The sequence below is a fragment of the Mus caroli genome, unplaced genomic scaffold (assembly GCF_978045245.1).
Source record: "Mus caroli unplaced genomic scaffold, Mus_caroli_1 scaffold_15, whole genome shotgun sequence".
Taxonomy (NCBI): domain Eukaryota; kingdom Metazoa; phylum Chordata; class Mammalia; order Rodentia; family Muridae; genus Mus; species Mus caroli.
The window spans coordinates 2,773,130-2,790,255 of NW_028227270.1; the positions used below are offsets into that span (position 1 = coordinate 2,773,130).

At 39.6% G+C, this 17,126-nt stretch overlaps 1 long non-coding RNA gene, 1 other non-coding gene and 1 pseudogene across 2 annotated transcripts in view; 1 reads left to right on the plus strand and 2 right to left on the minus strand.

Moving 5' to 3' along the window:
- LOC110307756 (phospholipid scramblase 3 pseudogene) overlaps positions 1-1,247 on the plus strand; it is a 60,192-nt pseudogene extending 58,945 nt beyond the window's left edge.
- A 2,604-nt stretch (positions 1,248-3,851) lies between these two features.
- LOC110308540 (uncharacterized) overlaps positions 3,852-17,126 on the minus strand; it is a 36,503-nt gene continuing 23,228 nt past the window's right edge. The window contains exons 3-6 of the long non-coding RNA XR_002379566.2: positions 10,915-10,965; positions 10,170-10,257; positions 5,065-5,318; positions 3,852-3,960 (exon numbers count right to left, since the gene is read on the minus strand). This is a non-coding gene — a long non-coding RNA (uncharacterized LOC110308540). The remainder of the gene's footprint in view (positions 3,961-5,064; positions 5,319-10,169; positions 10,258-10,914; positions 10,966-17,126) is intronic.
- Positions 7,067-7,139, minus strand: LOC147000845 (small nucleolar RNA SNORD36). The gene has a single exon (XR_015045502.1). It is a non-coding gene; the product is annotated as a small nucleolar RNA SNORD36 (small nucleolar RNA).

The window sequence follows — 17,126 nt, forward strand, 5'->3', positions numbered from 1 at the left end:
TGGACGTTTAAAAACTACTGAAGAAGCTGGGCAGTGGTGGCACATGCTTTTAATCCCAGCACTTGGGAGGCAGAGGCAGGTGGAGTTCTGAGTTCGAGGCCAGCCTGGTCTACAGAGTGAGCTCCAGGACAGCCAGGGCTACACAGAGAAACCCTGTCTCGAAGAAACAAAACCAAACAAACAAAATTACTGAAAAGAAGCAATCCTGAGTCCACACTGGGAGTAGCTGCCTCTTTGCCTTTGCCTGTTTGTTTTGATGTCTGTGTCTTTCTACTCCTTAGCTTGTCTCTACTCCAGAACTAAATCTCCTAGATGCTGACAGCCCAAGACTCCCTTCGCATTTTCCGTGGCAGGCTACTTAGCTACCAAAGGCTACTATGCCCCTTCAACCTACTTCCCTACCCAGTCACAGTCACTGCTGCATAGCCAGAGCCTCAGCTGCATCCTGGACCAAGACAAGCTCCAGTGCCTGCCCAGGTGTCTTCTTCCCGTGGTTTTCCTCTCTTCTCCTTCCCAGGCCTCATTCCCCCAGGGTCTCCTGCCCCTTCCCGCTACTGCTAAGGTTGCCTTCTTGCCCCTAGTTCTTAGGGCAAATTGATCAAATCTTGATTCATCACAAGGCTAAATGAATGGAAACATTCCTAGGATAGGAGACCTGTGATAGGAATCAATTGCACTCTGGGACTGTGCAGCATCCCCGTCAGGCAGCGGAAGAGAGCAAACATTGTATCTGTCTGTGGGTCTGCTCTGCGGTATCCACTGTCTGCTTTGTGTCCACCTAGCAGTCCCAGAGGACCTGGAATTCCCTGCCTCCACCACCCACTCCACTGTGGCTGCAGCTGCAGTTCATGTGGTCTTCAAGACACGGAAGTACATGCTCCACTCGGGACCACCGCTGATCATGTGCTACATACCTGGCCACCCATCCTTCCTAAGCTTTCTATCCTAGAGGTTGATTACCAAACCGTCCTTTGAGGGGTGGGGCTTTCCGAATGTGAGGTTGTGATACAGAGGCCAGTTTTGAAATAAAGACTAAGGATGATTCTTGAAGAGTGGGCCTCATCTGTGAGGGATTGCTTGGAGGGTAGCTTGGAGAAGCACTCACAGACGCTGATGGCTTTGACCTACATTTCCCTGTAGATCTATATGTCAGAGTGAAAGCTGTGCAGCTGGGAGCCACATTCCCTGTTGATTATGTGTTCTTCCAGAAGCCACGAGGCCCTGGGCCCTCTGCCATCATGATTTAGAAGTCAGCTCAGGATGAGGAGACCACGAGTCACCTCAACTGGAATTCAAGATGGTCGCCTGCCCTGGCCTTTTTGAAATCTCCGGAAGTAACCCCTCCTCTGGTACACAAAGCAGCAGACAGACAGGGGTGGCAGAACATCTGAGGAGCATTGAGTCCCATCCCTTCTAATTCCTCTCCCCTCCTTCACCTTTGGCCTTGCAGAGGAATATGTATGTGAGCTGTTTTCACTGTGTCTCACCATTTCCCAGCAGCCCCTATGCCCACAATCCACTCCTTCCTATCTTCCTCCAAGACCCTCTGCACTAGCTGTCTATAACATTGGCTGTCCCATAATCTATACTATTTGGATTAAAGAGAAAAAGAACCTTGAGTCAACACACACACACACACACACACACACACACACACACAATTACTGAAATAAAATAATATTTGCTCAAGTGAGCTTTGGGATATCTAGTCTGAATAATTGTCCACACACAACAAGAAATGAAGCATTCTGTGCCTCAGCCTCTTCAGTTATCAAGTGCATGCATGTACGGATTTAGCATTTGATGATATTGAAGATCTTCTTAGTCTCCAGAATTCTGTTGTTTTTATAGATTTTTTTTCACTTCAAAAAAATTCCCTAAGCTTTATTATGACGACCAACATCCAAGTCACTACGACAATGAGCATGAGAATCGTGGGTAGCACAGTTACCGAAATATTCACTGAAGAGGTGCAACATGGTTAGCGATGCCAGCATTCATCTCACCAAAATGAGGAAGGATTAGGTTTCAGTAGTTATTCTCCAAGCAGAAGCTGATGTCAGGTCTTCTTCTGAGTTGAGAACAGAGGCATAAGATGAACCGAGGACAGCAATTTCAGGAACCATGTTCCCAACATATTCCAGATCTAGTAAATCGAATCAAAGAAGTAGGTGCCATTCCACTGTCTGAATCCTAAAGATCCAGCCCCAGACAAGGACCAGGGTCACACCCTCAGGTATTCAAACCCAAGCAGGAAACTGTCACCAGGTGGCGCCAAACTGCAGCTAAGGTCATGGTGAATTTTAATCATACAATGTGTACCTTAGGTCCCCAAGTAATTTTTAAATTTTTTATTTTTATTTTTTTGAGTCATCTATTACATGATGAGCAAATTCTGTAAGTTCTGACAACTCATTGGTCCATATGGGTAAAGTTGTGAACTTTCAAGTGTTGACCAAACTAAAGCCTTCTTCCTTTGTTTTTTTGGTTTTTGGTCTTGTTTTCTTCCTTCTGAGCACTTGTGTTCATTCACTTGGAAAGACCAACTATTTGTTAAGTTTCCATCTCCCTATGCCTTTGCCAATCCTCTTCTTTTGTCTGGGATGCATTTCCGGCCACAGCTTTTGTGTTCTAGATCTAATTAAAAGCTTTTGCTCTGAAAAGGTCAAACCTGTAGTCATCTCTCCCCGAAGTGTCACCTTCTGTGAACCTCTTTGGATCACTTCCAGTCTTTCAAAGGGCAGAGTCAAGAGTCCGAGTTCTCTAGGCTTCCAAAGCACTTTGTTCATGTTTGTTGTAGTTATCACATTAAGACGTCTTCATTGTGTTTGTCAGTTTGCTACTTAGTAGGAAGGCCACTCAATCACAGGAGCAAGCCAGACTTCCTAGCTTTGCATCATCATTGACTGCAGTCACACGGCTCTCACGCTGTGCCTCTAAACACACACCACAGTAGTTTAATAGAATGTGTATGTTTCACTTCTAAGACAGATTAAATTTGAATAAGTGAAAGATGGTAAGCATTAAAAAGAAGAGATAGTGATCATCTTTCTATAAAGGAAATGAGCATTTGAAAGTGTGGGTAAACACTGTGTTGTTTTGTGTGACTGCAGCTGTAAGAAAATATTCGTAAGCATTAATTATAACATGTTCTTACCATAATGCTCCTGAATGATATGGGTGTTTGTATGTGTTAAGATTTGTTTTCTTGTAAATTGATTATTTTATTTACATTTCAAATGTTACCTGCTTCCCAGTTTCCCCCTTCACAAGTTCCCTATGTCCCCCTTCCCCCTTCTTCTATGAGAATTCTTCCCAACCACTCCACCCACCCCAACGCTGGGTCATTGAGCTTCCACAGGACCAAGGGCCTTCCCTCTCACTGATGCCAGATAAGGCCATCCTAGGCTACATATGCAGCTGGGGCCATGGGTCCCACCATGTGTACTCTTTGGTTGGTGGTTTAGTCCCTGGGAACTCTGACCAGTTAGTTGATATTGTTGTTCTTCCTATGGGGTTGCAAACCCCTTCAGCTTCTTCAGTTCTTCCAGAAACTCTTCCACTGGGATCCCCATGCTCAGTCCAATGGTTGGTTGCAGGCACCATATCATGGTCTTTGTATAAGAGGGAATAGCATGCAAATATTCCTCCTAGTTTCTCTCTTACCTACTTGATTATCATTAAATAACAACTGGTATACAGTTTTACAATGACAACTAAAGTACTACAGCTTAGGTTCAAGTCAAGAGGTAGTTTATTTAATGAACCAAAAAGGAATATAACCCTACCTCTGATTTTCATAGAGAGGGGTACATAATATAGAAAATTTAGATGGACTCCAGCTTCTTCATGAAAAAATAGTAAGCAGAGGACCACTTCTTCCACTGCTGCTGACTTTCCTTGACCCACAGTGTAATGGGTCATCTTGATTTACTTACTTTATGAGATGGGTCAAGAAATCTGAAAAATAGTGGGAGAATAAAACCTCAAGTGGCACATACAACTGTAACCGTAAGCTGAAGAATCCTCCCATCCAAAGGCAAGCTTACTTTATAATTCCATGCCAACGCTGTGGTTCTTAGATCTTCTTTATGCTTGTGTGAAGTGCTTTAGAGATGCTCTAAATCCTTCCTGCTTTTGATCTGGTCTGAGATGCTATTTTGGCAGATAGAAGACTTAGAGTATCCCACGGGGCCTGTTTGCTTTCTTATCTAATCTTTAGTGCATCTAGCAGCAAAACAGGCCACTTGGTGATATCACTCTGCCAGATGAAGGTTGTTTGAGGATACACAACTCTTGTCGCTTTTAGCGTGCATTTGGGTAAATAACTGAAGGCATCTCCAGCTCCTGATTGCATCGTGTGTTTATAAATCAGCAGCTCCATTTTGCATCTCTCTTGTAAGGACAGGCTTCTATTCAGAACCCAGCAACTGTTTGCTAAATAGAATTGGCCTTCTGCTTAGGCAGCCCAAGTTAAGAAATCTCACAAAAAAGCAAACTTGGTGTTGTTGTATTTTTAATTTGCTACTATCTCCCCACTTGTGAAATACTTGGCACGGCTCACTTGGCCCGAACTTTTCACCTGTTTCTTCTTTTTCATCTCCTTAGTCACTTGTAAAAGTAACTCCAAAGAAAAGGATCCGTTGCCATGTCCTGTCCCCCTTTGATCACACACGAATTGTTTGGGTAAAGCTTCATACCCTACAAGCCTGTCTGCTAAATAAGCTTTAAAGTACCCACGAGGCTCTGCAATTTGTAAAAGGGCTGATACCAATTTGGGAACTGGTGAGTTCCCTGGGTTACTTCAAACACAAGTTCCTTTTTTGGCAGGCTGGGCCACCTGCTAACAAACCAGAAACACACAGTAGGTTGCAAGCAATGCTCAGAAAGAAAATAAATAGATTGATGCCAGAAGCTTTAGAGACCATTACAAAATCTCAAGAAGGAAGGAATGGAGAGGGTAGATGCTGGCGACTGCAGGAGAATCTGGCTCGAACCATAAACTGAAGCATTTTCAATTGGCAAGAAACTCAGACATAGCGAAAGAACAATGACTTGATTTACCACTGGGCAATGGATGAATGCTACTCTGTGACGCGGCCGATCAGTTTGATGATTATCTCCTCCATGTGCGGGACGTGCTCGCTGACTCCTCCTGCTGAGAGGGCATGGAGTGCTCCAGGAACACTGTTGTGGTATCTGCTGAGTCTTCTTGTCACTATGTGGGGGTGAAATCCAGAAACAGATGTTCGGCAGGTTTTGCTTCAGGCTTAGGTTTCCACCAATCAGTGATAAAGAAGAGTGAAAAATCCAATAACCTATATATACAATGAAGGACAGTCAATGTAAAGGGCTGCTTATTCTTTTGAAAATTGCTAGATAAAATGTGGGTAACAATGCCCATACATTTGCTGCATAATAGAGAAAACAGAACAGAGATTACTATCAAGTAATCCTTTATCAAGCAATGAATCCCTGCTACATCCAGACAACTCTTGTCAAATTAGAACAATTTTAAGTAACCGAGACTGCATTTCTTTCTTTTAACCTCTGGATGGTGGGTTTAAGTCTCTATCAGGCCTTTGCTCTAAGTTTTTTTTTTTTTCAAGTATTTGCTGAAAATGTTTGGCAGCACATGCTTCAGGGACACCTAGTACAGTGAAAGTCTCTTGTCCCTGGTACTTGCTGCTACCCTAGGGTACCCGGTGGAATGATCAAGCAAAGGTCTGCTCTTCATAGGCAGGTGGGACCGCATCTTTTTGCCTAAGTTTCCCCTTCTCATTAAAACTTGTTGTTATGTGTTTTGTTTCTTTGGGTATAGGGGTGGTGGTGATCCATGTGTACGTGGGACATGAGTTCTTGTAGGAGGGGGCTGAGGTTGAGGTCAGATGTCTTCCTCAGTCACTTTCCTTCTCATCTTTTGAGACAAGACCATTCACTGAATCTGAAGCTCACTGACTGACTTGGCACTGCACCCCAATCTCCTCAACACTGGGGTCATACAGACAATGCTGTTGCACCTCCATTTGGATGTGATTGGTGAAGAGGACTCAGGTCCTAATGTTTGCATGTCAAGTATGCTACCAAGTGAACTGTATCCTTAGTCTCTTTATTTATTTAAGACCATTCTGAACATTAGTTCTTTTTATATAATATTAATTCATATTTTCATAAGCAATTCATAAGTTTATATCTTACTGCATTTAATGTATTATAGAAGACTGCACACTTAAGCACTATTCTATAGAAGATTATATCTTAAGAGGTGTTATTCCCTCTGATTCTGGTGTAACTTACATTTTGCTGCTGGTCAGGAAAGAAGAAAGTCATAACTTAATACAGGAAAAAGGTGTGGAGAAAGGAATTTTAGAATATAAACATGAAGCAGGGTAAGCCATAAAGGAGAACTTTTTTTTCCCTCACTGAAAGAATAACTTAATTTCATGATGCAGGGAAGTCTGGTGTCCCAGGAAACAAGAATTTTGAGACTCAGTTCCTCTTCCGTAGAATGTATCTTCAAATGTATTTATAGTCAAATTTCATGTTCCCTCATAGCTATTTCTACATATTTAAAATGTATTTGGTTCCTTTAACTCTTGGAAATGTTTTCTTGTTTTTTTTTTTTTTTTTCATCCTGAATAGACTACTTGGTCAGACTTAACAAGTATATTTTGATAATAATATTCTATTGTATCAAAATAAATGAAATTTTCTGTGGGTGTCAAAGAATTTAAGACAATAACTTCAGAAGGTTTCTGGTTAAAAGACTAATATTTTCACTCAACTTGTTGAAGTCTTTACCCATATACACCTGCTTGGACATATTGTGGGAAGACCATAGACAAACAATTAAAGTTGAGATGCTTCAGGCAAACCATGCTAGTTCTTACTGTAAAAAAATAAGGGACATTTCTGAGTCATTGCAGTCTTGGAATGCAATACCAAACAAATGAGAACCAGACCACAAGTCGTGGGGCCAAGTACATCATTACCGAGGGAGTAATGCGAACAACTTGCATAAACTGTGGACGAAACTGAGTTTTTAGCAGACAACCATAACCTTTTGATTGCATCAAGAACAGTTAAAAGCTCTTTAATCTGCATGTTGTTCTTCAGGAAAGAAAAATTCATCAATCCAATTCATAATCTCAGAGACCTGTGATGCTTCAAGCTGGAGCTAACCCTGGTTTTTCTGACTCTATTCCTCCTTAGCTACAATAGCAGTCAAGTAGAATTAGCTGGTTACCATGTATGTTTCTTCTATCTGTCAAAAGAGGGAAAGCATGTTAGAGGTAACTGAGCCTTTTCCCTTCCTTTCCAGTGCCCTGAAATGGCTCCTTTTAATGCTTTAGCTAAGAGAACAGCATATGTTACTTTTGAGCATTTGTGTGGTATACCACGCTTATCATCTTTTAGGAAATAGATTTTCATATATGTCAAGATCATTTCTTAATTCTGATGGATCACAAGTGCCACAATCCAATTTCCTTGGGGTATTCTAACTCCTTCAAATAAGCAAAAGGCCAAACATCCTTTCTCGAATACTGTACTCCTTGCTGGCCTTAATTTGTAGCAATCCCTCTACTTCTGCGTTCCAAGTGCTTAAATAACAGGTATCAACCATTAAGCCTGACTTTGTCCAGCTTTCCCTGCCCCCTTCAGGGCACTCTGTGCTGTAAAAGCAAAATACATAAAAAGCACCTTCTGTGACAAAGAGTAAAACTGATAATTTCTGCCTGGTTGCATACACTTTAGTATTCTTTAGCAACCATTTGCTAAGAATTCCATTATATATTTTGTAATTTTTTTAATATCCAAAATTGTTTATTGGGTATGAATTTTACAAACATTGTGTGCATTGGCAGTAATGGAGGAACTGAGGATATAGTGAGGTCTCCAGGTTGCACAATGAATGTGATGGAACTTGGGGTCCTTTCCAAGGCTACTGCTCTTGTAGCCTGCAGATATCAGCCCAGTCATCTCTCTCTGCTTGGTGGCTGGTTTGGTGATCCACTGGGTGTTAGGAATCCTTCTGAGAGCTTTATGGAATGGATCAACGAGGATAGCCTTAAATAAATTTATATGTGGGATCTTCACCAACCCAGAATTCAAAACTCCCAATATCCTCCAATGGCATCCATTCAGCCACATACTGAAGGCTTTGGGTAAACTTTAGCTGTTTATCACCATGATGGACAGGCTTGCCATACGTTGAACCCTTAGGAACTGGGCATTTGCAGCCACTGTGACGTACACATAACCTGTATGTGACATAACCTTTCATGGCCTTGTATCCCAGCTTTCATACTCTATCAGGCTGTGTGAGGCAGGGCACCCTGTGCAGGGCAGAGAGCTGGTCGTATTGTCAGCAGCAGACCCTTGGGTTAGAGTACATCACAAAGAAGCCCTTCCTCCACAGCTCCTAGATGTATTTATACGCACTAAACTGGCTCGCCTGGTTGCTGCCACCAGAAGAAAGGAAGAAGCCTTTCTCCATATTAGGTAATTTTTATCTTGGGGAAAAATAAAGTCATACATCATTCACTACCTAAATAAAATGTTTATGTTCAAAGTTCTACATATATACAGAACACCTGTTTATGTATCAGACATCACTAAACATTTTCTCCTAGATTGGGCAGGATTATTATTTTGAATATCACAATGTAATTTGGCACTATGCTATTTGAAAAAAAAATCCTTTAAAAAACGAAAGTTAAGAATTCTCTCGAGTAGCCTCTGATATACTTTAAACTATTCTATCTGACTCTTTCTTCTTGGTCAGTACATTTTTTTTTCTACTGTGGTTATAGGAACTAGGTCCTCTACTCCATACCCACCAAATCAAAAGCTTGACTTTAATATGAATGATGTTAATAAGGCAATCTCTGTACATGTTTAAATATGATCGAATCTATTTGCTCAGTGCCTAAAATGATTAAAGTCAGTTATTCTTATCTGATAACTCCTCTTACCCTGTCACAATTATCCAATTTTTTAAAAAAGTGTTCCTTTCTAATGTTAAGTGCCTTCTCTTCTCAACTCTTGAAAAGAAAACAAACAGAACAACATAATCTCGCTGTGCATAAATGGCTTATTTTAAATATCTTGCCTTTTCTGCTCTCTGTCTTACTGTCCTACAATTGTCCAGTGCTGCCCACCAGCTCCTACGACCTCCGTGATTATATATTTATCTGAAATTGTTTAAAACAGATAGATCAGCAGAATCATTCAGTGGGCAACGATGCTTGTTGCCAAGCCTGATGACCCTAGATACTTTCCCAACTAAGGGAGGCGAAAACCAACTCTTGGGAAAGCCGTCCTCTGATCTCTGCAATTAAGCTGTAGAACACGTAAATAAATGTGCACACACAGGCTCATCCCCCCACACCAATAGATAAATGCAATTTATAATTAGCAGTATTATCATCTGTCATTTTGCTAGTAATCCCTTTCTTTAATCATTGTTATGAAATACACGACTTGACAATGTAAGGGAAGCAGTGCTTCAGGCTCATGGCTTAAGAGATTTTATTCTAGCATGGTATGTGCTGGATAGCAGGTCAAATAATATTGGTTAGGATTTAGAGAGAGAATTCATGCATAAGCCGTTTCCTTAGGTCTTTAATCATATTGGAGCCCTTAGCTTATGGGATAGTATTACCCATAGTCAGAGCCGGACTTACTAGCTGCTTGATCTTCCCAGGAACAGTCTCACAGACACATCCAGTGGTGGTGGTATGTTTTACCGATAATTTGCGGATTTAATTCAATCTTTGGTCTGCGTTCATCATCACAGCTGCAGCATCAGTCTTGAACACCCTGGCCTTCACTGCTATTTCTCTGACTTCACCTCTGCCTCTTAAATTTTAATGATCATTTTAGGGGCTACAATCCACTTGGTTCTCCTTTTCTTCTTTTCATTCTTCTGATCACATATAACTTTTGTCTTTACTTGGCCTGTCTTCTATTGTCTATCAGTACCCTCTCTTCCTCACCTAGCCTTTCACTTTGGAATGTCTTGCCCTGTTATTCTCATGTTACAAAAGTTTATTATGGGCTAAGTCAAACCCCTCATCACTGTGTGCCTCAGTATACCATAATTTGGCTGTAAGAAAAGAACAAGAAAATAGAGTCATTCTGCTGACAAAATTTCATACAACACTAACCTTCAGTGAAATTCTGGATTGCCTGATAATTCCATTTTGTATTTTTTTCCCCAGAGCCAATTTTCTTCTGTTTATTCTTTACTCAAATCTGTAAAGAATAATGACAACACATTTTATTCACTGTTCATGTGTTCCCCCCAGACCTGACTCCTTATGGATGACTTCACTTCTTATTTCACAGATTAAGTCTGGAAGAAATGAGAAAAAGGTCTCTTCTATATACAAGTATATACATTTACTAAAGCAATTGGGACCTGCTTTCCAGTTAGAACTGAGAGTAGTATGACTTCCAGAAAATCTTCTAAAATGTTAACACTGGAGAGCCTCTGCTCTGCACCGGTTCTTATTGAAAATTAGCAACTGTGTTTCAAAGCTCCTGTCTAGCCTCCGGTTTGTTGAAAGTCTACTTTAACTACAGAGATCAAGGCTAGACTGGTGTACTGAGAAAGCCTGTCTTGAAGAAACAAAACAATTGGTGGCTAAAGGTTTCTTTGATATACCTCTGCCTCAGCAAGGGGCTCCAGTTGGATCCTGTTGAAGCTCAGCTGCCATGAAGGTAGGGCAGAGAAATCTGGTATGGGAGGGGGAGAACTTCACCTGGAAAGTGGCCTCCATCTCTCTAGCCCTGCAAAGAACATTGGGAACTGGGAGTTGATGTCCCCACACTCAGCCTGGTTTTAAGGGACTTCTGTCTCTATGGTGGGTCAGGACTGCTTCTAAAGGACGATGAAAATCTAGAGCTCACCCTTATCCCAAAGAAGCATCATCAGCAAATAAATATGGTGTAGCCTCCACTCTGAAAAAGAAAAGGTAACTATAGTTACTTTCAAATTTTTCTACTTTATTACATCCATTCCAATGATAATTATGCTTTTATTTCTCTACTAAACTTTTGGTGGGTTTTGGTCAAGTCATTAGCAATTTTTGTAATTATATACTATTATTAATGCTTACATTCCACTTTTGCTTAATCTATCAGCTGTGCTTGGGAAACTCTTCTTGATTTTTCTTGGAGCAATTTGTTAAAGAGATTCACGGTATCACTTTCCTCTGCTTTCTATTCTTACTTGGTTTTTCTCCCTCAGTGCACTCTAGTAGTTCCTTGTTTTCCTCGATTTTTAAATACTGGCTTCTTTTCAGAGCTCAGTCCCTGGCCCTATATTTTTTTCTGTTTTCTCCCCCTTGATATGGCTCATTTTTTGATTTCCATCTTCAGCCTTGACTTCTCTTATATGCAGCTGCACACTCCACATCTCCAGCCTGATGCTGAACTCTGAATTTATATATATATATATATATATATATATATATATATATATATATATATATATTACATCTTTCCTCAATTACATTTCCAATGCTATCCCAAAAGTCCACCATACCCTCCCCCCCACTTCCCTACCCACCCATTCCCATTTTTTTGGCCCTGGCGTTCCCCTGTACTGGGGCATATAAAGTTTGCATGTCCAATGGGCCTCTCTTTCCAGTGATGGCCGACTAGGCCATCTTTTGATACATATGCAGCTAGAGTCAAGAGCTCCGGGGTACTGGTTAGTTCATAATGTTGTTCCACCCATAGGGTTGCAGATCCCTTCAGCTCATTGGGTACTTTCTCCAGCTACTCCATTGGGGGCCCTGTGATCCATTCACTAGCTGACTGTGAGCATCCACTTCTGTGTTTGCCAGGCCCCGGCATAGTCTCACAAGAGACAGCTATATCTGGGTCCTTTCAGCAAAATCTTGCTAGTGAATGCAATGGTGTCAGCGTTTGGATGCTGATCATGGGATGGATCTCTGGATATGGCAGTGTCTAGATGGTCCACCCAGAACACCCATGGAAGGAGTTACAGAGACAAAGTTTGGAGCTGAACTCTGAATTTAAAACTTACCATACTCACTCTCTCACTCAGCCTACTCTAACATACAGATGTCCATGTTCCATTTGATGACAATTCCATTTCCTGAGCTGCCCAAACCATTTGAAGTCACTATTGGCAGCCAATAGAGCAAGCCCTGTCAGCACTACTGTCAAAATGAACTTTAATTCTGACCCCTTTCTATTGTTATGCTCTTCCAGTTATCCATGTGGCATGCCACCTATTTCTGTCCCTCTTAACACACCTTCCAATCTCTCAACAGTAGCCAAAATAACCCTCTGTAGTCATAGCTCAATCAATATCTCTACTCTTCAATAACTTCCAAGGTGTCTACCACACTCCAGAATAAAACCAAACTTATTTCAATAAACCCACATTATCTATGTCTGATTTTTTTCCCCTCCAAAACATTTATCCTGCTTTTTTTTGGTTATTCTTTCTAACTTAGCCACAGAAGAGCCTACCTCTGGGCATGAGCATATTCTACTTTTTCTCCAGAAGTATTTTCTCCCCAGTTCTTTGGAAGTTTTGATATCTCTATCTGCTCTCCATTGCATTTAGCACAGAGATGCCTGTATCTCTTATTTCTGATTTGTCTTCATTGACAGAATTCAACCCTGACAAGAAGAATTTAAGAAAATTTTGTTCGCTGTTGTATCTGTGTTTGTTTAGTGACTTTACTTGAACTAAACATGTTTGTTCAGTTTTAGACTGTTTGATTGAATGGGTATATAAGTTTTCTAATACTTCAGAATAATTCCATTTCAATATTCTCTTAAATGATGGGATGTTCAAAGATCTCTTCCTTGATGGGCTCCTGACTATAATTATTTAATGGAAGTTCACTGGTGGACTGCCTTTTTATTTCTTTGAGACTCAGTATAGATGAAGCATAGGGCTCAGTTTTAATTTAAACTCCCACTTGAATTTCATATTATTGTGTCATGAAAAAAATCCTCTTGTCATTAGCATCGTTATGGATTTTTACTAGAATCTCACAAATTGCCTTGCACCCAAATGGGTCCTTAAATAAATACTTGAGTAGTGACTGACTACAGTAATTGAGTCCACTTGAAATTAATTATTTTTATCTTGATCATTTATCCTCCAGTTTGACAGCAAGGCAAGGCTGTTGCAATTTGTTTTGGGTTGTTGTAAACAAGTGTAGTGGCCCCTGGAGATCCCAAATATATGTTAATTGGTGATAAAGTGGATAGTACTCTTTCTGGCATCTGTTATAAATTTTCAAAGAAATCTCTCTCGTATATTATCATAGAATTTAATAAATCTAGAAGCATTTCCAATACATATGTTTATAGTTTTGTGTTTTGAACTGTTCCAAGAAGGAATTCTCCTCACTGGTATCCCAGCCTCCTGCCTATCTCTCCTCCAAACTGTCTTATGCATATGCAGAATTACAGTCCCTCATCACAGCCCCAAACAAACCATTTTCCTTTTGAATACTGAGGTTGATTTCCTACTGAATTCTAAATAAAGTCCAACATTATCAGTATACATATACACATATACACATATGAAATGAAAGACCCAATATATACCCTATAGCCTCTTTTCAATACTTGCATAAAGTGTTTTGTGAAATATTTGGATAGCATAGAATCAATAGTTTTCCAGTGAAGACAAAATAACTAGAATTTATGTGAATCTAAAATTGCCTAATTAACATGTAATTGGCTTGATGAATTTAGGATTTTACTTAGACTTTAAGCTTTTAAGTGTGACTACATGAAATGTAGATTGTTTTGACTATGAAACTATATTTTGAAAAGAACCAGCTATAGGTCATAGGAAACTTATATGTTTCCTTTGCAGCATAGCTTGGAACATGCTAACTACACCTTTCCTCTCAGATTGCTGTCAACCAGCTGACAGTCCTTATTACGTAACTGGGGTGGCTCCAGTCCTTGACACTTTCTATAACATTTTAGTATTCCTAGCAATTACATATTATGTTTAAAATGTCTCAGTGACAATATCTACTTAACTCATTACTCATCTTTAATATTTGGGCTATGTAATCAGGGAAGATATTCTTGTTCTCTCAATAACCAAGATGCTATCTCAGACCTTAGATTTACCACATGATTTTAATGTGATCATTTTAGACATCATCAGTTTCCTCCTCTACCTTCAGCTAAATGAGAACAGAGAATGTGACTTATTCATTGTCACATACTTAATGCCAAGTATGCTACATATAAAACAGTAGGAATTTTATAATTATTTATTGTTCAAAACTGAAGATAGAGGATGACAAGCATTTGGAAAAGTAGACTACATAAATAATTTGCAAATTGCATTTTACTAAGCTAATATAACATGCATCTGTGGAAACAAGAAAATTAGAATACATAAAATCGTTACTTATATGGATGACCTTTATCCTACATATGATAGACATCTCAATAATCTATTATATTTCATTTTTTTCTATTTTAATTTTTTGAGAATTGCTTATAGGAGTACTACATTTCTATCATTTACACCTCTCCCTCTCCCAACTCTCTGTGTCCCACCAGACTTCCTCTCAAATTCATGACATCTTTTTAAATTTCTCTCTCTCTCTCTCTCTCTCTCTCTCTCTCTCTCTCTCTCTCTCTCTCTCTCTCTCACACACACACACACACACACACACACACATTCTAATGAATCCATTTGTTGTTGCTCATATATGTGTGCTTCTGGATGACGGTTTGGGATAGGCTAAAATGTCTGGGTTTCTTCCCTGGAGAAGATCAATTCTCTATCTCTCAGCAGCCCATTGATTACTTAGAGCTCTTTATCTTGAGTAAGACCTTATGCAATTTTCCTCTTTGGTATTGACATGTCAATGGGGTATTTTTATTCTGTAAGTATAGTTTAAGTGACAGTATTTTTGCAGTATAATGGGCTCAGCTTTCCTGTCGCACATGGACAGAGATCTTGGATAATAACAGATATGTGGGCCCTCTGGCTCTTACAGTCTTTCTGCCCTGTCTTTGAGAATGTCACGTGAACCTTGGGTGTAGGGGTTGTGCTAAAGATGTGTAGATGAATCAATTGGGGTTACACACCCCACATTGATATATATACTAAATGTAGTAAAATACAGTTAGAAATTATAACTGGTTCAGTAAAAGTAAGCCTAGGATCTATGACCTCACCAGGCACATGCAGATTTACAGTCCAAAGCATGAGTCCCTCTCTCAATTGTGGCAGTTTTAAGTCAAAATAAATAACTAGGTTACTCTAGAAATATATGTTTCACAGTTGCACTCTGTGTGTATATTGCCATGGTGGGCCTTGTTGTGGCTCCTAGGATTTACAGCTACTCAGGACTAAGGATTGCTTTTCTGTAGAGCTCCCAGGGACTAAACCATCAACCAAAGAGTACACATGGAGTGAATGAGCCATGGCTCTAGCCGCATAAGTAGCAGAGGATGGCCTTGTCAGGTATCCATGGGAGGAGAGACTCTTGGTCCTGTGGAAGCTCAATGACCCAGTGTAGAGGAATGCCAGGGTGGGGAGGCGGGAGTGGGTGGGTGGGGAAACACCCTTATAGAAGCAGGGGGATGGGGATGGGATAGGGGGTTTTTGGAGTAGAAACCAGAAAAGGGGATAACATTTGAAATGTAAGTAAATAAAATATCCAATAAATAAAAGTAATACTAAGAAAGTATCAAGGCCTGAAAACATCTTGGAATGTTTTAATCCTCCTAGTAAGGGAAGAAACTTGTGCATTTTAATTATCTTTGGTGGTAGTAAGGTCCAAGATGATTTGGCAGATGATAGTAGAAAAAGAGGCCAGTTTGTACCAAGGGAAACCTCTCCTTTTGATTCCCAGAACTGTGATGAGGTAGAAAAGCCGAGGGAGAGAGAATCCAAAGCTCATTTCTTTTCTACCTATCACTAGGTGGTAGGAAAGATTGTCAATGTGCCTAAACTGAGAGATTCCATTCTGGAAATTATGCTGTGTTAATGTTTCTGAATAATCTTATATTTTATGATGGGGGACATTCAAAGGCAGATTAAGTAATCTCTCATCAAGGAACTCATATTATAATTGAGTAGGTAAGATCAAACTTCACATAACTATGAAGTAACCTGACAGTAGATACCTGAATTTTGAATGGCACACACACAAAAAAAAATGGTTAAAAATGCAGGAGAATTCTTTCCATATGGGCTCTTCTGGGAGGTCCGTGTGGAATAAAGAACACATGAACCACACTATGAGTCAAATTCATTATAGAAATTTGAAGACTGAAGAGGGAATTCAGAGTCACTGAAGGGCTAGTGGTGCATAGATAACAATGAGGGAATCCCTAGAAGAGCCTTAATCTAGTTCAGGTGAAGTATATGATTTAGGTTGGGTCATAGTAATAGATTAGAAGATTCTTTTTTCAACAGTGACTACAGTTTCAAGTCTCAAACTAAGTTTGCTCTTTAAAAGAAGGAATAGAAATAAAATGAAATTAAAAAATAAAAAGAGAAAGCAGATACCATTGAAGGCACAAGAGAATATCTTAACCATGGTACCTGAGTCTCTCTTAGGGCATGTGTGCCTTGTCTGACCTCTGAAACAGATTGCAGGATAAATAAACAATAAAACTGATCTCTTTTTCAGTAAATATATAGGGCTCAGTGTAGGTAGGGGGAAGTGAAGTAGAAATTGGAATGATTTTTTTTTTAAATAGTAGATACATTGACTTCTAAAAATTAATTTAAAACTTGTGTTTAGAATCATAAGAATGTTTATTAACCTTTCAAAGGCTTATCAATAGAGGAAGTTCTAGTGAATACATTATATGCTGTGAAAAAGGTGAATTGTGGAAAGAAATGAATAATATGTGAAATTGGCATGTTAGAAAAAAAAAGGCAAAATATATCATCAACCATGCTGCAACTGAAATACTAAATCCTCTAAGATATAGGTTAGATTTTTTGAAAAACAGTATATTTTATTAGTCATATATAAAATATCAACATAGAATTGTTGGAATTAAAACTATTTTTATCTAAAGAGGTATGATTTTTTTGTGTTAGGACCTTGAGTAACATGGTTTCTGAATGGCTATCC